The sequence below is a fragment of the Mycteria americana genome, chromosome 1, assembly GCF_035582795.1.
Source record: "Mycteria americana isolate JAX WOST 10 ecotype Jacksonville Zoo and Gardens chromosome 1, USCA_MyAme_1.0, whole genome shotgun sequence".
Lineage (NCBI taxonomy): Eukaryota > Metazoa > Chordata > Aves > Ciconiiformes > Ciconiidae > Mycteria > Mycteria americana.
Genome location: NC_134365.1, coordinates 112,306,535 through 112,332,459, shown reverse-complemented (window position 1 = coordinate 112,332,459; position 25,925 = coordinate 112,306,535). Strand labels below are relative to the sequence as shown.

Sequence of the window (25,925 nt, the reverse complement as noted above, 5' to 3'; positions counted from 1 at the left end):
TATGATTGATGTACTACTTTTTTTCTGCTAGAGTCCACAAACCAGCTCCTTCTCAAACTACTTCTCAAACTAGAAATCAGCTGGCAGAGGAGGGCTTTGCTTATTTATTAAGGAGCATCTACCTCAGTATTCATTTTTATAGAACTCCTTTTTCATTGCTATAAGCCAAACTTCATTAGTTCACTGTTTGGAAAATATACAAGTGGCATCACCAGGATTGATGGATTCCTGACTAAGTCTTATAAAAAGGGGTTGCGGGTTTATTACTCATCAGAAGATGTACTCTTTCAGCATGGTAGCAGACACACTGAAGTTTAGCAGACACATTGAAGTTGTCCTGGAAAGTCTAGTAATGGAGAACGTGGAGGACCATCACTGTAGACCATAGTCAAGTAGGCTTGATAGCTGATTATAATCACTAGGTTACAGAATAGAATCAAGACCAATAAAACCAAGTAATTTCAAATTTTAGTGGTGAAACTGAGAAACAGAAAAGTTTTGTGTGTTTGGCTCTTCAGTGTCCTTGCACAATTTAATTTTATTCCCAGTGAATCACAAAGCTATAAAACTGACCACTTTAGAATTAATAGTTCAAACAATTGTCAAACACTGCAGTAAATGGCAGTTCAATGTTCGCAATGAGATTATGTATTTTGGTGGGGGCTGTGCAATAGGTGAGTTTAAATGTATTCCAAAGAAGAGATTGTAACTGCACAGAAAGAAGAGGTTCTTCCTGCACAGAAGTAGCATTCTTGTTAATGGAAGGGAGTTATGCAGAGAGTAGAATGCACTGGCAGAGCAAAACAGGTAACATGATATATGCAGCAACAAGGTGGGAAATGTAAGCAAGGTACAATGACTCAAGGTGAAGATATGCTGGAATGGTGAAGAAGCTTATGAATGAGGAGCCTGAGAGTTAAGGTGTCAATTTTTACAAAAAATTCTTTCCTAAAAATGATGAAATTTCATGTTAAAGGTTTGAGAAAATCTTATTTTAACCTAACCAGTTACTGTTAATCAGAGGGTTTTTTGCGTTTGGGGTTTTTGGTTTTGGGTTGGGGTTTTTTTTTCATTTAAATTTGACATCAAAATGACTTTTAAAAATATTTGTTGGTGGAATAAGGATAAGATGTTTGCAAATGTTATTTTAGCTTTGAAACTTCATATTGAACTTCTCTTGGCCTGCTAAGCAGTTAATATTTCATACTTAACCAAATTGTTTAGCTTTCCACATGCAATCAGTTTCTCTCTTTTCTAGACAGAATTGATGAGCAATAACTACAAATGTTAGATGTCCTTTAGATATTTCTTCTTAATGTTGTTTCTATTTACCTGTTTCTTTTTTTTATCTGTTCTTTAAAGAATCTTCTCGCTTTGATCAATGTGAATCCCTTAATAATTAGGTAGGAAATTTTTTATACAAAAATATATAAAAGCGAACTGCACACGCAATTTCATGAGAATATATAAAAATCTTCCCCTATTTTGGGGAAATATTTCTATCTTTACTGGAACAGAATGGGCAAAACCAGAAAATAAGACAAAACAAAATTCATTATTTTGTAAACTTCAGATCAACTACCTCTTTAACAGATACATGGAAGAGTATTTAAGATTAGCCAGACTGCTTGATCCAACTCTTTTTTTCTTTTAAAAATTGATGTAATTCCCAGATTTCCCTTATTTCTAACTTGAGCCAAAGAAACACAAGTATCAAATTGCATCAAATAAATCATAATATATGCTTAATAGACAAATATGCTTGTTGTTTTTCTTCTACTTGTTAATGACCTCCCCAGACTTAGCTTTTCATTTAGAAGCTTCTGCTCTTGTTCCAGACTGTCCTTTTGCAATGTATTTCACCATTTGTATCTTCATAAGCGCTGTGAAGAAAATCTTGTAGCATGGTTGGTATTGGTGAAGCTTGGTTTCAAATTTGATAACATTCTCTTAGTTTCTTTGTGCTATCTGATAAAATGTCCATGGAAAGTAAATTTGCTACTCATGAACAACAAAATATTTTACAGAATAGTGATCTTTTAATATAAATGTGAACCTTGTCCCATGTGTCTTTGTTGCTCTAACTCTACGTAGAAACTAATGTCTTGTACCAAAGATCATAACTCACAAGAATTTGTAAATTAAGTGGTCACCTTTAAGGAGGAAAAAAAAGTACTTCCCAGGGAATAAAAATGATACCAGATTAATTTTCTCTCTCTTCCCGCTCCCCCCCTTTTTTCCCCCCACCTCTTATGAGTATATATAAACCTTTCCTTTAGAAATAATGTTATATTATACTGAGGGTACTGACTGATAACATTGCTTAAGTTATTTGGAAACATACAGTGGAGACACACGACTTCTTCAAAGTGAACAAAGCACAGCAGGATTGGCCCTACAGTAACACAACATAAAATAAGTGTTTTCTAGGATATAGGACTTTTTTTGTTGTTGTTTTGAAATACTTAAGAGCTCAGGACTTACTAACAGGCTTCCCAAACCTTTTAATTTAAACTCTGATTTAGCAAGGTACTTTAGTACATACTTTATAGTATGTGAGTAGTCCAATTAAGAATTGATTAGAAACTATCTTAAAAATATCTGAACAATATATTAAAACATCCCACTAAACCCAGAAATTAATGCTGTTACTATATTTACTTAAGTCCATTTTTTTAGATTGCTACACTTGCTACTCTTTTACTATGTATAAGCAACACTACAACAAGCTTTTACAAAATGCCAGATGTTTTTACAGAGAAATAGAAAAATAGAACTTTTGCATCAATTTTAAGCATAAAACCACAAATGGAAGTAAAAGAGTTAAATCTAAAACAGTTTACAATAAGCAGGAGCCAAGATGTGCCTTTAGGTGCCTATTCCATTTGTTGGGCTTACTTCTTTTATTCCTAAATCTTGCACCAATGTTCTGTGATGTTTAAACTAGTCTTTAAGTTAAAGAGAAATACACATTCAACTACTTTTCAACATATTAAATTAGTTTAAAAAATAAATTATCTTGGGAAAAAAACCTCCCATGACAAGACTAATTATCATAATGACTTAATGTGAGTTTCTTAAAGCATGGGAGGAGTTTGGGTTTTTTATTCAGTTACTGTTTGACGTTGTCTAGTATACACAAGATCCCATGTTACACAATAGTCTTGTGTGTCATAAATTATAATCCTTTTGATATTATATATTTAAAAACTGAACGCAATCCTAATGAGTTTCATACCCAGCAACTACGTATGTTTTCACTTTATAAATAAGCAGGCTGTTAAATTCAAGGTGTTAGTAAAATAATTTTTAGCACACCTTTTTCATATCAATTTATAAAGTTGATAATGTTCAAAGAAATATTGGACCAGTCAAATGTTGGCAGCAGGCTAATGACTATCACAACTAAGATGATGATAACTTAAGAATGACATCAACATTTCTGCTTCCAAAACTGATGATGCTAATCAAAACATGGAAATTACACAGCCACCTGGGATAGATGGGAAAGTTTAGGTGTGACATCCACAAAGTATGTGTTTCAGCAGTGACAAATTAAAGCTTTCAAGAGGCTGCAATGTTTTCATCAGGGAGAAGCTGATAAAAATCTCATGAGGTGAAATGGAGATCTCCTTCAGAACATACAACTGGGCTAAGGATAAAGAGAGGCAGAAACAAGATTTTGCTCTGAAAGCAGGGGGAACCTACCAGAGGAAAAAAAATGCTGTCCATCAGAAAAAAAGAAAACAAAAAACCACCTTGTTGTTAAAGAGGAGGGCTGGGTGGCGTGAAACTTTCTTCTTTCTAGAATGATAACATGTGAGGTCTGAAAGGGCCTGAATAATTTTCCTTTTTTCAAAAAGAAAAGAATCTTTGTATGAATACTTGTTTTGGAAGAACCATCAGCCAAGAATATGTAGCTCAGCAGTCATTTAACCCCCAAGAGCATTTATTGCAGGTGCATTTCAGAAAATGGTTGAGATTTGCTTCTGGGACACCCACTGGTGGCCACGGGGTTCTGATGTATAAGTAGAACTACACATTCAGCGACTTGAAGGTAAAACTATTGCAGGAAGTTTCAAACATAGAGCAAAAGCTAAGGTAGAATACCAAGATTAGAGCTGATATAAAGAATTCATACCTATGGAGACCTCCAGGACCAAAATTGGAACCACATCAAGTGCTGTTTTGTCATCGTTTTCCATGTTGGAGCAAGCAAAGGGAAGGTGTGCTTCACGATGGAAAGTACAGTCCATAAAAGGAAAGAATTCAGGATGTAATTTCCCAACAGTATTTTTACAAGAGACAGACTCCCCAACTAAGGACCAATCCAAATACATGCACATGCAAAAAAATAATTTAACACAAATACTACTACATGATACTCTACTACACTGTCATGGGGCAGACATCTACATATAGTGAAAGACAATTAATGACTGTGATGGCTCATCAGGAAGCATGCTAGGAGGGATTATCTAAGGAAGCAAATCTCTTGTAATTGAGGTTGAAGGATGTTGGAAATGAAGGGCAAGCTTTGTTTTATGGATAAAAAAGAGTAGCTCCCCAAAATACACAGCAAGGTACTAAATACAAGGAATGAATCTAAACTAAATGATACCCTCCAAGACTGCACCTAGTAGTGCCCTCCAGTCATTTCTGGGCATTCAGTCAGTGGGACCAGAACAGAGCCAGTCTGAAGCAACCTCCGCGCTCCCCCATATCCCCACGGTGGGAAAGTGGGATCCTCAGCACCAACTGTTTCACTCTGCAGATCAGGTCCTATTGCTCCTCACTACTTGCTAACATAGACATAGCCAAACTATATTTATTTGGAGACTGAAGCAGGGCTACATATGGAGAATTTCACCTTTGACAAGTACTAACTTCATTTACATTAACACCTGTCTAGACTGTTTTCCTAAGTATAAACATAAAAATCTCCTTAGTGTATTTGGGCCCTTCTTACTTAATTAACCATATGTGACGTAAAGTGATACCACCCAGTTAAAGGTATGTCATTGTTGATAGGATCAATTACAGTCAGACATAAGTATTCATTGCTTATACCATCTGTGCTGTACTCCTAAGTGCAGAACCTTGTCAATGAAAGTATACACAGATTAACTGTATTCACTTTCATTAAAAAACACCAATCTGTTTTGTCAGCTCTAGGCACTTTCTGTTAAAAAGTTGCAATAATATAATGCACATTCACCTTCTCCTTCCAGCATACTGTGGCTACCACTATACCATTTGAAGGGTTCAAAACTCCACTTATATAGCAGCCTGAGAAATCACTGTGGTCATGGTAAGGAAGTAAATCTTGCCCGTTCTGTTACATGCGCATCAACATTTTCTAAGACTTCTGTTTCTCACCGCTGTTCTTCAATATTATAGGATCTAACCATACTGCACTTGAGGAGGAAAAAACCCAAGCAACACTAATTCAATCTTTGGTAACCTTCAGTTGCCATGTAGGTATGCCTACAGACAAATACGCACGTATATATATGGTGGAAATATGACAACCAAGTTCATACATTTGATGTTAGCTGCAGTGAGAAATTATAGTTAGATTAAACTAATACTCCTAAAGTTAATTAACAATTTTATGGATTAGTTTTATACATAAGAAGCTATGTGTTCAGATCTATATGGCTTGGAATGGGTCTTATTTTCATTCCTATCATTATTATGAGATAATTATTTTTATTTAAAAACATAATTATAGGATAGGTAACATAGTCACTGGATGGGTGAGGAACAGGTTTTAAAGGACCGGTCTGGACCATGGGAAAAAGCTACAGAACTACAGGGGTTTAGAGATCAAATGTTCTAAAGGCAGGTTGAATTACAATTTACACTTTTTCCTCAGAATTGAGGGAACAAACTGATGGGATAAAATATGCTTTTAATCAGGCTCCCTCCAAAGATGACATCTTCAAGGAAGATTAGGAACCAGTGTTCTATTGTTAAATGATTACAGTTAAAACTGTAATCAGTCCAGGTCACTTGAGAAAACAGGCTGTGCTTCTAAGCACGTTCCTTTCTCATAGAAGATTTGAAGGCCACACTTAAGGATTCTCATGAGTAAAAAGCAAGAAGGGATAAATAAGATGCACTTTTATTGCTATTGTTTGCATACTGTTTTTATATCTCTGTGTTTAATTTGGAAGGGATTTAGAGGCACACCCATGTGGGAAAAGCCTGGTCAGTTTAAAACTGAAAAAAAAAACCCAACTAAAAAGCAACTTTTGGCTGATGAGGATTTTTCCCTGTGTTTACTGTAAAGTAAGTCTAAGGGCTTGGTCTCCAATTGTTTTACATATCAGCAATGCTAAACAGTGCTGATGAGGATACTGACCAACAGTTCTATAAAATGATCTAGAAGAAGTAAAATTATGGAGAAGAGCTTAAATACGTTACTTACAAAATGGGAAAAGTTAAAACAATGACATTGAGATTTATGATTAGCATGCTCATTTCTTTAGTGTTCAAAAGAGCTGAAAATAAGTCACACTTCAGGGTGTGAAATACGTATAAATAAGGAAACATTTATTTGAAATCTATAGCAGGCTGCCTAGAATATTTTTATGATTGTATATAACACAATTGCCAATGAAATCCTGTTTACAGCACCTTTTCAATATAAAAGTAAAAAAAAAAAAAAAAGGAATTTTTGCCACAACATAAAAAGTCCCTCCTTAACCCACCCAATAGCAAACAGAAGAACTATTTTAATGAAGCTCTGATTATGAAAGGATGGTTCCTGCATTCTTCAGAATACAAAACAAAACATTTAGAGTAATCAGCAGAAAAACATTTGAATTCACTTACAAATAATTATAAAATTTGTATGTAGTTTTCAGTAATATTTTTAATGTTATATTGACAAAAAAACCCTCACAAATCTCTACACAGAAGAGCCGTAAATGCTCTTTTGCTTTTGGTCTCTTTATTCATAATCTCAAAATCTTACTTACTTGTCTCTGGTAACAAAAAATATATTTAACTAGTTCTATTGCAGCATAGACAATCTGACTTTTTCACATTAATTTCTGACAGATACACCTTTGAAGAGGAAGCATTGTTTGAATCTCACCTGGAGGACAAGGTTAAAGTAAACTAAGCAAAGAGGTTTGCTGTAATACCACCGAACAACAGTTATATGATTATGTGAAGCTGTCAGAGTTGGCAGGTTCAAAATCCCAGTACAGACCCAAACAGCTTGCTTGATTTTTTAAGCCAAAGAAGTTATGTAACGAGAAATTTGTTTGTGCTGGGAAAGCATTCTCTGTACCCTTTTCATGCCTTCAATGAGTATTTTTCAAAAGGCAAGCAGTGGCATATTTGTTGTGAGAAGAGGTTTTCTTACGTTAGATAAGCCAAATGCACACATCTGAAAGCAAAAGACTATCTTCTGCACAGTGCAGAAATACAGGCATTATATAATATTTTATTTTATTATAGATGCTCCATGGTAATGTATGTACACTTGCCACAGTCTGTGCTGTATGGTTTCAGAAATGTACATTTTAATTAAAAGTATGCGTTTGATTTAATTGCACGTGTTTTGGGCTCTGCACTAAAATATTTGGATGAAGGCTTGCAGTTCAGATATCTGGTTGAAACACTGCATACCAGAGATGGTCATGCAGGCTTTGGGCTGGAGAATGAAGATAAAAGTGTTAGATAAAGGCCTCAGAAGTTAATAGTGTCTCCTGCACAGTAAGTCTCATCACACTACCTCGATCCTTCCTTCTCTCCTCATTAAAAACAGACTAACTGGAATGTAGTACAGCACCAATACAACTGTAGTAATTCTGCTGTGTTGCTGTAGGAAACAAGCTTTATGAACAAAGAAAACTAGAATTCTGCAGTTCTTTTTCAGATGGTTAAATCTCTTGTTAGGAAATGCAACTAAATAGCTATTAGGTATGTTACATCACTTATCCTTACAATTCATGTATACTAAAGAAGACATTTTAATAACCATTACGTACAACAAGTTAGTGTTTCAAATGTAACAAATTTCATAATTATCACTATTATCCATAATGATCACACTTCAGGAGAAATAGCCCTAGGAAACTTAAAATATTAAGACATCATTATTGTAAAGGGGCCCATGCTGAATTTAAAGTGGATTCAGGTGTTCATCTAACAGTTTAACAATGTATTTTGCACAGACAATAAAGGTGTGGCAAAGTTGCTCTTTATTCCCCAAAACAATAAAAAGCTGTCTACATTACACAACTTTTTATTGAAAAGTCAGGTAGTTCCACCTGTTTCATCATGAATAACATTACATTGTCTTGTAAAAGAATAATAATTAATTTGAGGTGGACAGTGTTAGGAACATGAAAAGATCAGTCTGCTTTTGGACAACTGATTCTCTCGATTTGGAATTTTTTCTGTATTCGTGTCTGGACATATTCTTGAACTAATTTTTCAGGCAAAAGTTTCTACTATATACATTAGTGAAATCCATCTAGAAAACAATTGCCAAATCAAATGGCTGCAATTATGGCACACCAATTACAGCACTTTGAAACTAATTTTATAGGAAGATTATATGATCAACACAACAAAAACTCAAAAAGAAGTCTTAATGGTTAGGGTACCAGCCTTGAAATGGCAGATGTAGATCAAATCCCTCATTCCAGCCCAGATCACTTCATCAACTATAAGCTGACCCCTGGGCCACAGATCCACCAAAGTAGCAAGGTACCAAAAACTTTTCTGATGGAAGATGGGTACTTTTGAAGATCTTGGTCTTGGTCTCTCTCTTTCTCTGCCTTTTTGGTACGTCAATAAAATGGGACTAGTAATTCTGTCCTATAGATTAGTGCAAATAGAGGGGGGAAAAAATCCCACAAATAACTTAAGCAATGCAAAATAGGCAACCCCCAGCCTGCACTGAAAGTCTGGAAGATGGAGCACACAGCCAACTGCCAGAGTGCTCTGAGAAGCCTTTAAAAATGTTTGTATCAAGAGTTGATGGTTTGTCTCTTTTATTTCCCTCATTATAATTAATTTCTGCCTCAGGTCTACCTTTTTCCTCAAGAATGGTCTTGGCAGTCATCAGAGTTCTGTGTGATCTCTAGCTGTATCCCATCAATAATATACCAAGGACTTTAAAAAAAAAAAAAAAAAAAGAAAAAGAAGAAAAAGGCTCTTTGTTTGATCCTAATCTTGTGCGGTTTCTACATTTCAATTTCTGCTCCTGGTTATCCAGGCTGATGTTCATTTCTAAACAGCAGTTTTCCCATGATTGTCATTGCTGTTTCAAGTTTTCACTGTGTTTGATTTGAGTGAAGTATCCTATTTCCTATTTTAGTGCTGCCTCTTCAGCACTCTTCCTACCTATGCTTCTTAAACACTGTATCCTCAAAGCTTTAATACACTCAGCTTCAGATGACCATCTTGTACTCAACAAAGAGTTCAAAGATGAGGTATGTTTCCAAAGCCCCTCTGGACAACGTTTGTCATCTACATACACGAAAAAAGTTGAGGAGGCAAAGGATGGGGAACAGATAAAAACTAAAACTGGAACAATACAATATTCATAAAACGCAGTGATCCGGAATACATCTGCCACTCAGTCAGTCAGTCTCTGTATTTATGTCCTTAATGCCCACATGCAGACCCCAAGAGTCTTTTCCTCTTTCTTACTGCAGGTGACCGCAGCTGGCTGACTCCTGCGATAGCCAATGCCAAGACCGGTCTCTAGGACGCAGGTGATCCCACTAAATTGTATATCCTATCACAGTACAGTGACACAACAAATTAAAAAAGGTTTTACATACAACTGACATCTTATATTGACTCTTCACAGTTTGTGTTGTCTCTTCAACATGGTCTTTATACTACTTCCCTTAGAGAGCCAGCCTCCCCATAATTACTGAGTTCAGAAAGCATCCCGGCTGCCACTGCCCACTGCTTTAAACAGACCTCCGTAAACCAAACGGAGGCTACAAAAGCAGTTCATAGCCTTAGCTACTTCAATTACTTTCTGAACAGTCACATGAGGATACATGCATAAATTAACTCCAGTTATTTCTTAGGTACTATACTGAAAATCTGTTTAAATGTAAGGAACATAAAAACATCAATGAAGCAGCTGAGCCTGTTATTTGCTTTGCTACAGTGGAATATCGTACTTGGTTAGATGTTGAGACTGAATTGTATAGCCAAGCAATAACAAGGAACAAACCTTCCCATTCTTGCCAGGACTGGATATTTTGCCATCATCATTGGGTGGGGGGAGGAGGGGGAAGGAAAAAAAAAGTGACCCCAATTGTTTATATATAGTTTATATATGTTTAATACAGATGAACAAGATTCAAAGTTTGGTACTGGTCTATCAGCCTCAGCTTCAAAGTTTTCAAATATAGTTAAATGAAACCAAATGCAGTTAAATGAATACTAACTGATTTCTTATAAAACACTGAATTCTTGTGCTTTTTGTGGTTATCTAGTATGTACTTCCAATAACTGAAGCCAACAGAGCTCAGATCTGGAAAATTAGTTTTGCTGAAAATAGACAAGCAACTCTTCTCTAACATTTACACTAACATTGTCTGGAAAAAAAAAAAACCAGCAATCTTTTGTACTTCATTTGAAAGGGCTGAATAAATGTCAGTACCAGGCAATTTTCCCGTTCTGACCAGGATTGGCTATCTACATGAAAACACAAAATGACTTGTAAATCGGATTGCTACTTACCTGCTCTGTTCTTCCTTCAAACTGCCACCGAGTACTGACCCACATCTCACTGTCTGTACCATTCCCCAACAGCTCTGAATGAAGATGATTGCAAAGCGAAATGGAAAAGTACCGTAAAGTTTAAAAACAAACTACCTCATGTCTTTTCTCATTAGCTGTTATTCAGAATTTCTTTTGTAATAGCATCTACTCTTCAAGGAGACAGTTTACTCAAATAGTCTTGTCTAGTCTTCCTAACATTAAGGAGGGGTTTTTTTTTAGTCAGTGTAAATACTTCTTAGCTTATACAACAAGTATTGATGAATCCATTTTTATTAGATGTCTCTCAAACTCCACCTGGCTTCCAAGCAGATCAATCAAAAATGAACTAGATGTCACTCACATCAGTGAAAAAGCAAACATACACAACACTTCATCTCTGTAGAGTATACATGGAGACAGCCAGCTTACAACTCACATACTCATGCCATCCCCCATTCTATTTAATCTTTTAGAAGTAGCATTCCTTTTATCCAAATTAAACTCATACTACCTTTCCGTTATCTCTCTATGGACACCTGGCCATCAACTCAAGCTGGGTATGGCTAAAACAAAATTTTGAGACTTTGTCTCACAAAAGTCCGTTCCATAAAATGCTTTTCAATCTTTCTAAAACCTTTAACATCTGGCCTTCACTGATAGGACCCATGAATTTCCGTCTATGTCTTCATAAGCAGGATACTCCTTCTTTATGTCATCAGCCATATGGATGGCCTTTCCCACCTACATCCTCAATCAAATGCCTCTCCCATGTTCCCAAAATATCACTTCTCGATTATGTCAAGGTATTTTTCTCTGGCTTTGACAAACATATATGCTCAAATCCATCCAAGTTTTTTGCTGCAAAGGTAATATTCCTAGCCCAAGAGTTCATGCTATCCTTCTTTTTAACCCCCTGGTTATCCCCTAGGGCAAGGTCTCACTGATGTGGATCTCCAGAGCCATCTATGCTGACAGTCTGCATTAGTACACTTTGGAACAAGCATTACTGTATTACTTCCCATGCTTCCCATCATGCTAGGGAGTAACAAGTGTAAAAGCACCTTTAACTATGTGATGCTTTGGTCTGCTATCATTTTCTCAGTCTCCCACCACAGCCTCTCTCAGCAAAATGGCTGGTTTTTCTTCAAAATTTTTATTTACCATAACTACTAAAAATGTAAGAACAGCTGCGCCGACTGGATGCTCAGACTGCTTACAACGCTAACCCATGGTCAGCTATACATCCTCTTCCATCTACATTTAATTCTTATTTAGATTACATTTAAGCCTGTATGCCTTCAGATTTGTAAATTCAGCTGTCTTCCATGAAAACAGCTCTTCAGCAAAATCAGACAAATAGAATGTTCTGTTCTTTCTGCACTATGACCTTTTTGTGAATGACATGAAGGAGGGAAAGATCAATAATTCACACACTTTGGCACATCAGTTACACAGCCAGTTAGCAATGTTCACCTTACTTTGGTTATGAAGTTTCTCAATTTTTCACCTAATGCCCAACTCTGTCAATGGTTCCTCATTTTTCTTCATGACCTACTTTGTGTGTTGGTCTTCGTTTTGGTTTTGCAAAGTTGGAATGCCATGTCAATAATAATTACATAGGTCATTCTCGAATAAGACAGTGATATCTCTGGTATATACCAGTGCATGAGGCATAACACACAATAAAAAGTGATGGGGCATTTATTTGTAGAGATTTAACAGTGTGCTGATGTTACAGCATATATATGCATAATCGTGTGGACTTTGAAAACACCACTTTAAAATTAAATTAATGATGCCTTTCACTATGCTATCCTACTGATGTCCATTGCACTACAACTACGCTGAGCTGAATTAAGTCACAAAATTTTAAAGATGATTCAGAAATCAAAATACTAAACCTTTCAGTAAGGAACATAACCTTCCTGAAAGACTTGAAAACTCTAAAAAAAACCCCAAAAAACCAAACTTGTTTTCTCCCAAATTTTCATCTGGCATCATATTCAACCATCATTTCTCTAAAAAGATTCTCAAAATGAAGCTTGCTTAGTGAAGTTGATCAAAACCACTGATTCCAAAGGATCTTGGAACAATATTTATATCCACAGAATATTTAGAAAGTGTATTCAAGTTTGTGTGCCAATATAGTACCCATAAGAAGAAAAGTTGTTGTGCATTGAAACATTCAATATATTTAAAAAAATTGAAAAATATATTACATATTAATTTCCAGATGTGCTTATGCATATATTTATAGGCTATCTTCAGGTGCTCAACTTTGTAACCTCAAAGTAGCTTCAAAATATGAGGTTTTGCTATTTGGTATGTATACAATATATACATATGTAATATGTAATATAATATATACATATATTTTACTATGAAAGCACATTAAAACCAAAAAACAATCTTGAACAATAAGTCTTGGTTTATGTTCTCATTACAAAACAGTCTTTATAGGACAATACATAATTTATAATCTGAACTAACATCGCTCAGTGCTTAGAAAGGACAATTGTCATTGTCTAAGTAGCCTTTTAGCACATCGTTTTGGTCTCATTACTCAATGTTTTACTTCCTTTAATGAAGGTACCTTTCAGATCCCCTAAAAATTAACATGACATTATTAATTTCTGAAAGGTTGTTTCTTTGGCAAATACCATACTATCCAAGCACTCCACAAACCTTCATCACTTTGGCTAAAAGAACACAACACATGTATACATGAGACCATTGTGTGGAAAACTGCCATTAGCATTGTTTCAGTTTAACGGGCAGAAAACTATAAAGGTCAATTTATTTTGGGTACCCAAACCAAAGTTCTTACAGACTGATGTTTTTCAGAGTACCTGTTTCTCTATATTCAAAACGCATCTCCCCTGTTGTCTTTTGCTGGAGTTGTGAGAGTTCCCAGGTGCTGCACTGGAAGCCACAAGTACCTCCCCTAAGTACTCTGGAAATAAGGAACAAATGATAGGGGTCCATCTGAGCAGGAGTATGTATATACAGTATATATGTGACCTGAGTGGTGTGGCAGGCACAGGAAGAGGACCCAGCTCTGCAGGGCACCAGTCACCCATTCTAAACACAGATTAATTTCTTCCCGGGCAATAAGTACGGGGCTGATCCAAACAAGAGAGATGTGCTGCCATGCAGTGGGGATCTCAGATGTGAAGCGGCAGCTGCTGCTGACCCTCCCCTGGCCCCCAGCCCCCCCCAGGCAGATGCACATGCAGCTGTGAATCTAACACATCAGACACACTCCAAACAAGGTGTCTAACTCCCTTTGATTTTTTTGAAACTCCATTCCAGAGAACTACTACATTTGCTCCAACATGGGGGCAGAAGATTTAAAAACTCCTTAACAAAACAACACAAAACATAAGGGAAAGTAAAGCTTGCATATTTTAAATGTTCATCAAGGCAACTCTCATTCTGAACATCACTAAGCAGTTAAGTAATCTGAAGGGAAGCAAGAGCCCACAAACATGAGAGTATAGGCCCTGCTGTAATATAACCTGCGTAAAAGATGTTACAAGAAATCCTCTGTCTTCTGATCAGCAATTTTAAAGCGGTACATAAATGAAATACTGATATGAAGCATAAAGACCATTCTAGATTAAGAAACAAAACTAAAAATCAGGCAAAATTAAAGCCAATCCTTTAACAATAATAGATATTAAAAACATAGGGGTTTTATTATTATGGTGCATTACTATAGCCACTCAGTTACCTCCTCACTGCAGCATCATCAGTTCTCTGTTGTCCAAGGTAACAGGAGCCTGGATTCCCCAGAAACTGGGGGGATTGGGAGGCTGGAGAGGGAGAGGAGGGAAGGGGAACGGTGGAGAGGTAATACAGATAGTTTTAGAGAGAACGCCGAGACAGAGATGTAGCTCCACATAGCTGGCTGTGACGCAGCAAAGCTCTGCATCCATCACAGCACACTGGTGCTCTGAGCCTTTGCTTCCTGGAGGGCCAGGCACCGGTACAGTTCAAACAGACTCTGCCAACGTGGTTTCAGTGCTGTGCTCAAGTTATCAAGTGCTCTTGTGCTGTTCAGGGAGTGCAGAGAAAAGGCACTGCAGTGAAGTCTGATCTCTTGGAGTTTACCAGCTCTAGCCCAGTGCTGCCTCTCAGTGCTTGCATGTTGGCTACACCTGACCTAATAAGACCTTTTGGGAATGGAGCAGGAGGAAGCGATAGCGACTGCAAATAGATTCACTGTGGGTTTGGGACAGTTGACAATGAGTCCAAACTGATAATACCTGTTGGACTTGCCTCTGCATACATTTTCTGTGTTCCTCATCCAGCAAAAGTGATGTAGGGACTTTCAAGTTAGGTCTGCATGGAGCCTGTTGGGTTCATACAGGGTTTATGAGTTAGAGCTCTATGCAGCATGAAAGTAGCTAATCTGTTTGTGGACTTAAGCTGGTTTTATAATTGATACAACCACATTAATACAGCACTGAGATCTGAGGTATAAAAACATGGACCCAAACTGGCTCTGCATTTGTGGCATGATTAATCCAAAAACTGAACGACAACAAAATACTGAATGATAACTGTAGCTCAGTTGTCTGTCTACCTATCTTGGCTACTCACTGCAAAAGATATTAGGATTGTAGCTGATCAAATTATGTTATACATAAATTAAGCACTACACAGCTCAATGGCGTTTCTTTGCTTATTATTAGTCGAGACTAAATTCAAAGATATGATGGGTCAGCTTTCTTGTGGATAAGTTGTGCATCCCTCTCTAAATGGAAGGACAACACACCAGGAAAAGGAATATCAATGTGGTGGCACGTTATTGAAACTGATTTTTCCCAAAATGTAATCTAACCACATCTGTAGCAAATTTAATGTCAACTTACAAAGTGCTCCTTGAATTCAACTAATGAACACTTCTGAGTAACTTGAGTTTTGAAGTTCCCCCAGTATGTAGGAATAAGAACAGCATGAAGTTCATAAAAGTTTGTTTTACTTGAGATATTTGTTCAAGAGCAGCCATAATTGCTTAGTGTCTTAGACTAAATTACTTTTCTACCCCAGAGAGAGGGTGTTCCCTCTAAACCAGAGATGACGGCACAAGAATTTCAGAAAGTATTGTTTGCATTTTACTGATCTTCACTTTGCTAACACACAAGATCTTAAGATACAGTACTGGCAGTCTGAAATTTATGAAATACTTAAATTATTTTGCTTTAAAAAGCAAATAAAGCACCGCTAAAAATATTTAATATTCTATTAGAGGTATAGTCTTTTTATTGCCTTTAGCACCAGGTTATCAAAGTACCTCAGTAGTCCATTAAGAGCTAGAAGTAGTGTTTGTCATAGTTGGTTCATTTCCTCTTTCCCTAAGGGGGAAATTAAATGTAAAATATAATGTTTTGATAAGGTTTCTTTTATTTTATTTTTTTAACAAATGCATACACATACTTCTGTGTTTGTGTCAGACAAAGCCACGTAAAAGAATTGTGCCTTGCACTTGAATCTTCATAGGAAGTGGCTCCACCACCCCAAACAGTCCTTAGAAAGGCTGAGGACACAAGCTGTATAAAGGCGATAAAAAGTTCCAGTGTGCATAAACTGAGTTCAGTATAGTGATTTTCTACCTCAAAATTAAGGCAATTTTTTTAAAGTAACTTCAGCCACTCATCACCTTCAAGATAAGAAGTAGGAACTTGTACTGAAATCTCTGTTCTTTGGGAACATCTTGTCTTTAGAAGCCTAGATTTCATATCATGGAATCACAGAACAAATGAGCTTGGAAGGGATGTCTAGAAGTCATCTAATCCGATCCCCTGCCCAAAGCAGGTCTATGACCAGGTTCCTCAGCAGCTTGTCTAGTCAAGTCCTGAACAATTCCAACGATGGATATTCAAATATCAAATACAAGTATCACACCTAGCAGATTGTTCCTGGAGAGGCACATCCACGTCCTCATAGGTTTTCAAAGCTAGCTGGGATCACTATGATGCTCTGTTCTGATTTCCTGCATAACGAAGTCAAAGAGCTGGACTCAGTAACTTCTGTATCAATTTCTCGTGGAGTAAAGACATGTTTATTATCAGTTTTGATTTAAAGAGTTGAAATTTGAGCGACTTCAATGCATTCCACACTAATGTATAATTCATATCATATAACATTAAACTCTATCCCATCTTAACACACTGTCTAGAAGATGGTCATTTTTGGTTCAGAAGATACATCCTTCTAACCTTGTCTTGCATTATGTCATCTTTCACTACAAAAGATTCTCTTACAGTTCAGTTATCCTAAGCACAGAGATCAATTACCTTCTAGCTATCGAACTGTTTATTAATCCCAGGGGATTATAAATAAATATGTGAAGCTATATGGGGGGTGGGGGGAAGGGGGGAAAAGAGAGGGGGAAAAAAACCAGACAGACAGATAAAAAGAAAAATATATTCCAGAAAGCTTACATCTCAGTGCCACCAGGACTTCAAAGAACAGTTAACCACTGGTCATTTTATCAGCAGTAGTGAAAAGAAAAAGCAGCCAGTTTTGTAATCAAGAGCTAATCAACTTAGGTACTTCTGTCATACAGCACAAAGTAAACTTCATGTTGAGAGTTGAAGGCTGGAGGAGGGAACCAGGGATTATTTTCCTTCTGAAAGCTGTTCCACTTTTCTGTCTTGTGCAAACTAGACTGAGTCAGAGCGAGCTCTTTGCACTGTATGGTTCAAGCTGTGGGCTTGAGTTTGAGGCACTTCCTTAATATGTGGTCATGTACTACCCAGCGCTTTAACTCTTACTGTTAAACCTTTCCAATAAGAGTCTTACTGTGAGAAAAGTGTCTGTCTCCTTGAAAAACAATTAGGCAATTACATTGCAAAGTCATGAAAAAGTACTTCCTCTAAAACCTATGAAGAAATCAGACACCTACATGTACAATGTAGTCTTAAAAGCAGAATGACAGGATTACAAGGTCAATGGTTTTCCTTTTGAAAGATGTTAGCTGGGCAGGATTCTGACTCCTAGAGAGTTCAGAAAAAGGAAAAAGACAAAATACAAACAAAAAACTACAACAGGCAGCAAAAACTAACCAAGTGAAAAAGAATTTTAAACAAAATAAACCCGAATAATGAGAGATGAGAAATATTTTTCTGCAACCACGCTTAACCCATTCAGTAATGTCTAAGAGATGTACAGAAAGTCAGTATCATTAGGTTTTTTGCTTATTAGATTCAATGATAAAGGAATTCACAAAATTGTAAGGCCCCTTCACCTGTTGTTTTGAAAACAGTTTTCATGACTATGAGAGCAAGAAGAATATGGCTTTCACAGAAACCAGACTTCACCAAGCACTTTGTAAATGTATAAACCAAGAATCTCATAAGCTGCTCTGTACAGGACAGGAATAGAAAATCCACCTATATAGGAAGCAGAACCCCAAATCTTATCAACCAAGTGAGCTCCTGCAAGTCAAGCTAGCTCGTCTACAGGAATGTAACATGCAATCAGACAAGCATTCAGCAGGCCTCTCTGGGATGTCACTGTTGAGGCCAGTAAGCAGCCAAAAATCCAAAATGTCGCTTTGGACTAGAGCATTAGAAAGCCCACCAACGCAAGATTTCCACAGAAGAAAAATGTTCCCCCTCCTGACAAAAAAAATAAAAATAAAAAAAGACAAGGCAGAGAATGTCATCAGAATAATATTCCTCTTGTAAGAAAGCACAGGGTGACAGTATTTAGTTATCCCTTTAAATAGGAATCTAATGTTGCTCTGCCACTTACTTCTGTTTGTCCAGCTCAGCATAAGGTATGATGTTCACAAGGGCCTGAAGCAAGCCTCCTCAGTGACCTGAACTTAGCAGGACTCAGAGTCCAGGGGCCTCAACTCCACTCAAGTCCTGTGCCTAGTGTTTGTCATTAACCACGTGCCGCTGAGGGCCTGGAGACAGTCAAGAGCCTGAGCAACGCTGAAGCCATGTGTGCCTCTTCTAGCCTTACCTCAGCCAACCTCAGCACTTGCACACTGATAAAAGCTGGGCTGCCATCAGAGGCTAAGCATGCAGCTGGAGGGCTTTGGACAACACAGCAGTGCTGGGAATTTGACCGTGCCACTGCGCACCCTGTGAGACTCTTGGATCCCCCCAACTTCTCTTTGACTCTTAGCATGAGAAGATGCCAGTTAAAGATACACTTTTGATACAAACCTAATAAGACATGCCTTCTTAGTAGAGAAAATGGCAATTTATTCTGCAGATTACGAGCAAAAGGACCACTTCTACTGTTCTCTTCTCTACCGGAAGAAAACACAGCATACGACAAGGACAAAGCCTATTGAATATTTGTACATAAAGCAGACCTAATCTTGTTTGGAGTCTTCAGACACTATAACAATGAAATAAGAACAAGTTCTGGATAGTAGTTATTATTCTCATATGGTTACCAAGCAATTTATTACTAAAGATAGGTATCTGACACTGTCTCCCAGAACTGAATCTGTCATCTTCTATTACCACTTTGCCTATCGTTCACTGCACTGTTACATCTAACATAAGAGTGTTAGCTCCTTGAGAAAACAACATAATTAATTCTGTATGTGTGAGATGCCCCACAGACTGCCCTGATGCACTACTCATACAAATCCATTCCTATTGGGCTGATCCTTCAAGAATGAGACAATAGTTGAATCAAGACTCAAGGAGGAGCAAACTTGCTGCACCAAAGAGAAAATCTAAGTAAAGAATGGAGCACTAAGGCAGAGCTAGCCCAGATGTTTTTGCAGCAATAATTAGCGGTCATCCCTAACATAGGAAGTGCTATACAAAAACACTGCACAAAATGTAAAATCTCCAGCTGTGCAAAGTACAAAGGAATCTTCTGGGGACAAGTTTTGTACATGATTATATATGTTAATCTAGGCCAGAAGTGTGGATGCACTGGCAGTACCACAGCGTACGTTTTGCACGCCGATGTGCTCTACCTCTTACGTTTTCCTTACTTTCTTTCACACATTTTCATACCCTTGAGTAATCTCTAATTCAGCAGGCCATTTTGTATCATTGAATATTTTCAAATTCTTCTAAAATCAGCCCCAAATGCTAATATTATATATAGCTATATCTATATAGGTGTATATATATACACACACACACACATACACAGAGAGGCACACACGATATTCCCATACGTACAGAGAAAGTAACCCTACAGAATTGCTTCCAACTGTAGTGCTACAATACGATTTTCCCCACCAGATGGCACTAACTTCAACTTAATGTAAACCAGACTGGTTGCCACATGTGCAGCAAACAATGGCATTCGTTATATTTGGGGTTTTCCGTAAGAGGGAAATGCTGTTTTTTTCAACATGGAGAGCTATTCCCGTTTCCTTCTATTTCATGACAAATTGAAGGGTAAAGTTTACTGCTAAGAGCTAAGCTCAACTTTGATCAGTGTATCCTACAAGGTTTTTTTAAAACATGTATCACCCCATATTGTTATTTTTTCAGTATACTGTAATTTTGTCAAATTTGAGAAATATGGGTGTTATTTCCAGTCATTGTCTTTTTCGAAGAATAATTCCCAAGCAGAAATGACTGGGGAACTTTCAATTGCATAATAAACTTTTACAATATGTGCTAATAATTTAAATGACTAAAGGACTCCAAAGAAGGGGAAAAAATGGCAAACATCTTGTGCATAATTGTTTGACAAAAGTATAGAGTGTGCAGACTTCTTGACTTATGAAAAATTCAGGGCATCATCTACAGCAAAACTATTGCAGGCAGCATGTACTATATTACATATAGGCTAAATTGTCTTTAATGTGGGAGCTAACAATTGCTTCTACTGGTAAGAGTAGGAAAGTTTTTGTCAGCATAGTCCAGGCACTGTAAAAAGAATGTAATCTGGTGGATGGGGACTGCTCTGTAGGATATCTAGCTTTAGGAGCGACTCATCCGTAGATTCCAGCCAAAAGATTATTGCTTGCCTTTTATTTAACTTCTCATTTTTTAAAGAAATTTGCCATAAGAAAATGTCATATATTATAAAAAGAGGACTTCACTCCTATTCTACTAATATTAGTATTCAGAATGATTAAGTGGGTTTATATTCAGCTCTATGCCGACAGCAAAGAAAATATCAAAAATGCACATTCTTATTAATAAAACACACTCATCTTTCAATAAATTTATGACCAAATACACAGTCTGTTTGGACAGCTGGCTTCCACTATCCTACAAGCACAGATTCAGATCCTGTTTTGTTTCATGATTTTTAGTTTTTAGGTAGAAAGACAAAGTAGAGCAAAATTTTCTCCAGATGTACAAAAATAAGTACAGTGATGGAAAGAAAAGACCACAAAAATAAAGCAAAAAACATTACCCAGATTTTATGGACAAACAGAAGTTTGAGAGAAAACAAAGGCAGTGAAAAAGAAACTGATCTTAGACACATGAAAAATTAAAGAAAGGAACCAAGACCTAACAAAAGATTCATGGTAAAAGGAGGAAACATAAGAGGAAGGAAAGAAATGATGACTGTGAAGCCTTTGGGAAGAGAGAGGAGGACAGTGAAGGAAAGCCAAAGCGTGTTGCCATCAAGCCTGGCTTTAGGAGTGCTGTTGCAATGAAGCTCGATTTATTTCATAGAAAAGCTAGGCCTCTAACTACCTGCTCCAGTTGAAATATGCTGGTGAACTACTGCTTTTCAAGAATACAGTGATATGACTACTTTCTACTAATTCAACATTAAGCAGCCAGCTGTACTTGTCCCTCACATTTATGGCTAATATTCCTGAATATTTCACTTTTCATAAGCAGCTCCTCTACGTAAACCAAAAATGTAAGTCCAATTTACATGGATGTATACAAGATGCCCAGCATCCCAAATCAATGTCATTTGAACTGAAGAAAATCTCTAGATATAGTATAATTCAAAAGACCTTTTCATAAACTTTTCATTATGGCTTGATATTCTTCTGAGATTGCACATTCACATCAGGTGGAAGCACGAGCAGAATCCACCATAAAAGTAAGTTATTCCTAACATCTGAAGGAAAAGGAAAAGTAAAAGTAACACGGAATGTTTAGTATGAACCTAGCCAAAATGGTTTTAAGTGGAGAATGCAAACCTGTGTGAATAACCATGCACTCAAAATCCATCCTTAGATCACAAAGACAAACTGAGTGAGTCATTGTTGAAGTGGACAGAGTAAGCACAGGGATCCATTCAACATAAGGTCCCAGCGTACAGAGTTTAGCACAACCCTGCGATGTTCAAAGGGCCAGTAAAGTAGGAGTTACAGACAACTGCTTTTTCCTCCAGCTGCAGTATCAGTAGTAATCTTACAGTAACGTTTAGAAATTCCTGTATATTTTGAAAAGGATATGGGAAAAATAGACAGAGGTGAAGGAAGAGCAACAAAAACCAAATACAGGAGAATTGTGAAAGTCTTAAGAGATATCAGATCTATTTTAGCTGACTTGAACAAATATGTAGCAGTGATTATAGGAAAACAACTACCATCTATAAGTGCCAGTAGAAAACAAATGGCTCAAAGCTGAAGCCAGTCAAATTTAAATCAGGTAAAAGGCACAATTTTTGAAAGTTTATTTCAGGAATTAACCACTCTTGCTATGAAGATAAATAGTGGATGTAATAAAAAATAAATCCTTTCCTGCTTCAAAGACAAACTACAAGGGAGCAATGGTACAAAATATAAAAACTTAAAAGAGTTTAAACTACATGGTCCAATGGCACATTCTGATTTGAAACACTATCACTCTCCATGAAAGGTGTGAAGTAATTAGCCACATCTGTAAGGAAAAATATTCTGAATCACATCAAGACGATCCCAGCCTTCCCACAAGCGAGAGGCTTGCCATTTAACCTTACTTAGAAACTCATGGGGAAATTTTTCATCCGAGTGAAGATGACAATCACAAAACTCCCATCAAGTTTAATGGCGCTGAGATTTTAGACCCAGTTCTGCTGTTGCCGGTGCTGAGCTAGATCCCCACCAGAAGGAGCCTCAGGGCCCTCTTGCACCATCCCAGCCGGGCCAGGGCCATGGGTGCCGGCTACCGCAGCGGGCCTGACCCTGCCTCCCTCAGAGCAGGGCCCAGCCTGGCCTTGCTGCAGGGCCCAATGTCCGGGCCCTGGCCTGAGGGACACCCGCCCGGCCTGGCCCAGTGCTGGGGGGGGGGGCTGTCCCAGTTGCCAGCCGTGGCCGGCCCTGCACCCAGGCAGCCATGTGCCGTGAGGATAAGCGCCATGACTGCGCTCTTTGGGAGCCATTTCAAACGCAGAGCGAGTGTCTCCTAATTCTGTCCCAAGAAAGCTGCTGTGGGACGGAGAGCGGCGGCACTGCCCGTGGTACCACGTGCCAGAGCTTGGTCATGGTGACGTGGCAACTGAAACTTTGAGTAACAGTCTCAAGGCTTACCTGCAGCTTGTGCAGCAGCAAACACGGTCCCGCTGCGAAACAGAAAGGCAGCTGTACACCTGAAAGACACACAGCGCATCAAAAGAAGGATACGGGACTCGCGCAATAAACTAGCTGAGTCTCTGAGTTTCACCTGGTTATTTTAAAATTAACCCGGTTTCAAAGAAAGACGTAATGCTATATCCCATAATGACAAAATATACAGACAAAAAAGAGGAACCTTTTTTCCCCAAGGCTAACAACAGGTTAACAAATTTATGTATATAAATTGTCATATACCAGCAGCTTAAGCAACAAAATAAGCCGGTACCACAAGGCGGAGTGCCTGACCCCTCGCTCACCCGACTCGGCCCATCCGAACAGTGGAGCAGCTTGGGGCCTGCCCTCAGACCCTGCTTTTCCAAGGGCTGCAGCAGACACAGGCAGGGAGCAGGCCGTAAGGAAGGTAAATTATTTTACTCCCGCGCCATCTTCTCTCTTGCAGGCCCCACAGCCTTCCATCACGTTACAAACTGGGGGCACCCTCTTGCTGGCTGCACGTTCAGTTGTGTGCTGAGCTATGTATGCAAATAAAGTCAGGCTTTTATTACTTGTATTACTTTTATAAAGTGGCAACCAACTCTGTTTTGTAGACTGAATTTTAGCACCTGGAAATTCTTTTTTCTCTTTGTAGATTGTTAGAAAACGTATAGCTTGAATTATGCACAAAACCTATAATTTTTCTCATTTCTACTAACATCTTCACAGCAAACACAAAGTTGTGTTTAGTAGAATTTATTAGGAAAAGTATTAATCTATAATCACATTTCTAGTACAATAAAAATAATACCAAGGGAAAACACACGTAGCAGAAGCACTATTCTGGCAAAACATGTTTAATTTATGCAGTAAGAAATCCTCTGAGCTGTTTGTCATCAACAGATCGCATATAGTGCCTTCCTTACATTAACATGGAGTTTTTCAAGAGTGGGATAAGTTAGTAAACTGTTGTTACATTTAGCAAACACACAGGATTTTTAAACGGGGAACCCTTTAGTTTCTGAGAGCTCAATTAGTATTAATTACAAGTTTAAAGAAGCACCACAACATATTCACATTGATAGTATAGGCATATCTACAGCATAATTACTGTCACTTCAATAAGTGCAGTCATGCATACACATCCCTTCTAGGATCAAAGTGGTGGCATATTGAGTCCAGGCTCCTGCTATCAGAGACAACCACGTTTCACATTCCCTTTCATAAAGGTATCATTTTCCACCTTGCAAACAGTTAGACGTGTGTGGAAAAACAAAACCTGACCACCTTATTGGGAGATTTCTCCAGAACGCTACTGCTTTGATGGCTAGAAATCTTCTAACTTTCAGTCTGATTTTCTGCCAGTTATTTCTGTCCCAGCTCTGTTCTTCAGATTAAATGATTGTTCTCCTTCGCTTGCAATTCTCCTCTCCCCGCAGCATATCTTTTCTCTTGGCTTTTATTTTATGGAAGAGAAATAAAGCTTTTAGTATCCTCACAATAATCTCTCCCTTCCCACTATTCATTTTACTAGCCTTTCTCTGGTTGTTACAACTAAGTTCATGCTTCCTACACCTGGGTGCTCTGAATGCTAGGCAGTATTCCTGGGCAACTTATTGCAGTGCCTCACATGGAGACATTAATAATTTTATTTCACTACCTGTGAGGTCTAACTTGATACATTTTAAAATGGCATAAACCTGGTTTATGGACATATCACATTGGTGTCTCAGTCATTTTGGATGAAATTCATCTTACCTAGTTTTAAGCAGCACCTCTGAGCTAGTCACCACAGGCCCCTTTTATAATTAGAGAGACACTTTACAGCATGATGCATCTGATCTATTTTTAGAGATTCTGACTGGATGAAATCTGTTGTGCCCTAGAAATACTCTTCACTGACCATGTCTAAACAAATACCTCAGTTGGAGAGAGCTATACTGGATCACTGAACAGCTTATTTTGTGGTTTATTAATATAATCAGCTCCTTCATTTCCTTTTCAAAAATCACAAGGTATCAGATAATAGCAGAAGTAATCATAACCACAGATATAACTTTATGTTTTCAGACTTCTGTCCTGTTTCTGTTCCTCACAGTCTCTGAGTCGTGAAGTTTTCTCTGGATTATTCCAAATTGACAGTACTTTCGAACTGCATATTGAAAATGGCTCTTCTAGTACACCTTTAAAACCCACAGTAACTAGAGGTAGCACAATTTCTCCTCAAAAATCAAGTGCTTGTGTAATGCTTTAACAGGATTACAGTTCGACAATTGATATTCTAGACAAGAACATGAGAAAGAGCAACAGGTATTTTAGGAAATCAGATTGTCGTAACATTCAGAGGTGAAAATAAGACGCTGAATTTTGATCAATCATAAATAAAAGGACGTAGACTTGGGGAAGTAGGTAGGATGCTTTCTGGCAATCCACCCCTATCAAAGCTCCTTAACTACATCTTCTAAGCAAGAAGCTTGAAACATTTGAATAGTAAAAGATAAACATTAAAATCAAACAAGCAAGCACAAATACATATTTCTATCCTCATTTCTTCTCCAATGGAACAACTACAGAATTTTGCTTTACAAAGAACAAATTAAAATCAGAAGGAAGTCGATACTGTCCCTCACCTCCATAGAAAAATCAATGTAGTTACCATACTGTATGGCATCACAGTGGATTAATATTTTAAAATTGACTACTGCTGAATCTTAAGAATTTACCTTAA

At 37.6% G+C, this 25,925-nt stretch overlaps 1 long non-coding RNA gene across 5 annotated transcripts in view; it reads right to left on the bottom strand.

Annotated features, from left to right (window-relative positions):
- Positions 1-25,925, bottom strand: part of LOC142416766 (uncharacterized) — a 289,637-nt gene that overhangs the window by 164,685 nt on the left and 99,027 nt on the right. For all 5 annotated transcript variants that reach the window (XR_012777831.1, XR_012777822.1, XR_012777824.1 and 2 more), the window contains one exon: positions 23,180-23,238. This is a non-coding gene — a long non-coding RNA (uncharacterized LOC142416766). The remainder of the gene's footprint in view (positions 1-23,179; positions 23,239-25,925) is intronic.